Here is a 3,952-nt window from a genome sequence, read left to right as displayed (position 1 = left end):
TCGATTGGATTTTTCTGCCAGCATATTTTTTTTCTCTGCAACCCACTGCTAAATTGTGCTTCCTAGCTGTTTTTTATAAAATCACTGAATCAAATCTAACTCTGATTACATCAGAGAAGGCCATGTACCCTACACCATAAGAGGAGGTTTGAAATTTTGACTTGTCTACTTAAATATCACCAAAATCTGATCACAAGGTTAATTACGTCCCTGGGTGGGATTGAACCACCAACCTTTTGGTTAACAGCCAAACACACTAACCGATTGCGCCACAGAGACACTTTGCAAAAAGTACATTCTGACAAAGGCTAATAAGCATACATCTAGAACGTTTCCTAGAAAAACATTAAAAAATCAATAATCTGGAGAGTTTTTGTAAGATGTTTCTTCCATCAACCAACGAATAAACACATTGGTACTTTCCCATGATGAGTGAGTGCTTCAGGATCTCTTGCACTTACATGGGCAGCAGAGTACTGCAATGGAAGCATGCTGGACCCATAACCCAGAGGTAGGCAGATTGAAACTATCCTTTGCTATATGCATTTTTTTTGTTAATTTAAGTAATCAAAACTGGGATTGATATTTTTGCTCTTTTATTTTTACTTAAAGTACAATAACTTTTACCATTTTAATTTGTTTTAATAGTATATTGACAGTATAGTTTTCTTTCAAAAATCCACTTAATTTTCTTTACCCTGTTATTAAAATGGTAATTGACAAAAAAACTACATTGTCACCAGAAGAGCAATACAAAATGTACAAGTGATATATTAAAATCATCTTTCCAGCTTGAATTTCAATGATGCATTGGGGCAACAATTTTGTGAGAAACATCTTCACCCTTAAATAAAGATTTTCGTAATTCCTTACCTGTGTGCTAATTAGATATCACCTTGTTTTCACATTAAACAGACTTCCATGTGAGAAAGCAGCAAAGATGCAGTGGCGTTAATGTTTCCTGGTGTCAACCTGTATTATTTCAGTAGACATTGAAATGAGGATGCATCTTGCTGCCTTTCCAATGAAGCAAGTTTAATTTAGTAATAGGTGAAAAACCATCCTTACAAAGGTGTTAATCAGAGACTTGGCTTTGTGGACACTTTTCAGAGAACAAATTTGTTAGCATAAAAATAAATTCCAGAAAATGAAGAGCTGTTTAATCACTCAATTGGATTTTTCTGCCAGCATATTTTTTTTCTCTGCAACCCACTGCTAAATTGTGCTTCCTAGCTGTTTTTTATAAAATCACTGAATCAAATCTAACTCTGATTACATCAGAGAAGGCCAGGTACCCTACACAATAAGAGGGGGTTTGAAATTTTGACTTGTCTACTTAAATATCACCAAAATCTGATCACAAGGTCAATTACGTCCCTGGGTGGGATTGAACCACCGACCTTTTGGTTAATAGCCGAACACACTAACCGATTGCGCCACCAAGACACTTTGCAAACAGTACATACTAACAAAGGCTAATAAGCATACATCTAGAACGTTTCCTAGAAAAATATTAAAAAATCAATAATCTGGAGAGTTTTTGTAAGATGTTTCTTCCATCAACCAATGAATAAACACATTGGTACTTTCCCATGATGAGGGAGTGCTTCAGGATCTCTTGCACTTACATGTGCAGCAGAGTACTGCAATGGAAGCATGCTGGACCCATAACCCAGAGGTAGGCAGATTGAAACTATCCTTTGCTATATGCATTTTTTTTTGTTAATTTAAGTAATCAAAACTGGGATTGATATTTTTGCTCTTTTATTTTTACTTAAAGTACAATAACTTTTACCATTTTAATTTGTTTTAATAGTATATTGACAGTATAGTTTTCTTTCAAAAATCCACTTAATTTTCTTTACCCTATTATTAAAATGGTAATTGACAAAAAAAACTACATTGTCACCAGAAGAGCAATACAAAATGTACAAGTGATATATTAAAATCATCTTTCCAGCTTGAATTTCAATGATGCATTGGGGCAACAATTTTGTGAGAAACATATTCACCCTTAAATAAAGATTTTCGTAATTTCTTACCTGTGTGCTAATTAGATATCACCTTGTTTTCACATTAAACAGACTTCCACATGAGAAAGCAGCAAGGATGCAGTGGCGTTAATGTTTCCTGGTGTCAACCTGTATTATTTCAGTAGACATTGAAATGAGGATGCATCTTGCTGCCTTTCCAATGAAGCAAGTTTAATTTAGTAATAGGTGAAAAACCATCCCTACAAAGGTGTTAATCAGAGACTTGGCTTTGTGGACACTTTTCAGAGAACAAATTTGTTAGCATAAAAATAAAGCCAGAAAATGAAGAGCTGTTTAATCACGCAATTTGATTTTTTTTGCCAGCATATTTCTTTTTCTCTGCAACCCACTGCTAAATTGTGCTTCCTAGATGTTTTTATAAAATCACTGAATCAAATCTAACTCTGATTACATCAGAGAAGGCAAGGTACCCTACACCATAACAGGGGGTATGAAATTTGACTTGTCTACTTAAAGATCACCAAAATCTGATAACAAGGTCAATTAGGTCCCTGGGTGGGATTGAACCACCAACCTTTTGGTTAATAGCCGTACATACTAACTGATTGCGCCACAGAGACACTTTGCAAAAGTTCATACTGACAAAGGCTAATAAGCATTCATCTAAAACGTTTCCTAGAAAAACTTTAAAAAGTCAATAATCTGGAGAGTTTTTGTAAGATGTTTCTTCCATCAACCAACGAAGAAACACATTGGTACTTTCCCATGATGAGTGAGTGCTTCAGGATCTCTTGCACTTACATGTGCAGCAGAGTACTGCAATGGAAGCATGCTGGGCCCATAACCCAGAGGTAGGCAGATTGAAACTATCCTCTGCTATATGCATTTTTTTTTGTTAATTAAAGTAATCCAAAACTGGGATTGATATTTTGGCTCTTTTATTTTTACTTAAAGTACAATAACTTTTACCATTTTAATTTGTTTTAATAGTATATTGACAGTATTGTTTTCTTTCAAAAATCCACTTCATTTTCTTTACCCTATTATTAAAATGGTAATTGACAAAAACAAACTACATTGTCACCAGAAGAGCAATACAAAATGTACAAGTGATATATTAAAATCATCTTTCCAGCTTGAATTTCAATGATGCATTGGGGCAACGATTTTGTGAGAAACATCTTCACCCTTAAATAAAGATTTTCTTAATTCCTTACCTGTGTGCTAATTAGATATCACCTTGTTTTCATATTAAACAGACTTTTACATGAGAAAGCAGCAAGGATGCAGTGGCGTTAATGTTTCCTGGTGTCAACCTGTATTATTTCAGTAGACATTGAAATGAGGATGCATCTTGCTGCCTTTCCAATGAAGCAAGTTTAATTTAGTAATAGGTGAAAAACCATCCTTACAAAGGTGTTAATCAGAGACTTGGCTTTGTGGACACTTTTCAGAGAACAAATTTGTTAGCATAAAAATAAAGCCAGAAAATAAAGAGCTGTTTAATCACTCAATTGGATTTTTCTGCCAGCATATTTTTTTTCTCTGCAACCCACTGCTAAATTGTGCTTCCTAGCTGTTTTTATAAAATCACTGAATCAAATCTAACTCTGATTACATCAGAGAAGGCCAAGTACCCTACACCATAACAGGGGGTTTGAAATTTTGACTTGTCTACTTAAAGATCACCAAAATCTGATAACAAGGTCAATTAGGTCCCTAGGTGGGATTAAACCACCAACCTTTTGGTTAAAAGCCGTACATACTAACTGATTGCGCCACAGAGACACTTTGCAAATTTCCATACTGACAAAGGCTAATAAGCATACATCTAGAACGTTTCCTAGAAAAACATTAAAAAATCAATAATCTGGAGAGTTTTTGTAAGATGTTTCTTCCATCAACCAATGAATAAACACATTGGTACTTTCCCATGATGAGTGAGTGCTTCAGGATCT

The 3,952-nt window shown here is 34.7% G+C and overlaps 1 non-coding gene across 1 annotated transcript; it reads right to left on the bottom strand.

Moving 5' to 3' along the window:
- Nucleotides 1–205: 205 nt before the first annotated feature.
- TRNAN-GUU (transfer RNA asparagine (anticodon GUU)) lies at nucleotides 206–279 on the bottom strand. The gene has a single exon. It is a non-coding gene; the product is annotated as a tRNA-Asn (tRNA).
- Between the last annotated feature and the right edge of the window lie 3,673 nt (nucleotides 280–3,952).

This window comes from Pseudophryne corroboree, unplaced genomic scaffold (genome assembly GCF_028390025.1).
Source record: "Pseudophryne corroboree isolate aPseCor3 unplaced genomic scaffold, aPseCor3.hap2 scaffold_1184, whole genome shotgun sequence".
Classification (NCBI taxonomy): domain Eukaryota; kingdom Metazoa; phylum Chordata; class Amphibia; order Anura; family Myobatrachidae; genus Pseudophryne; species Pseudophryne corroboree.
Note: the sequence above shows the minus strand (reverse complement) of the source record. Positions and strands in the feature narration are given on the sequence as shown.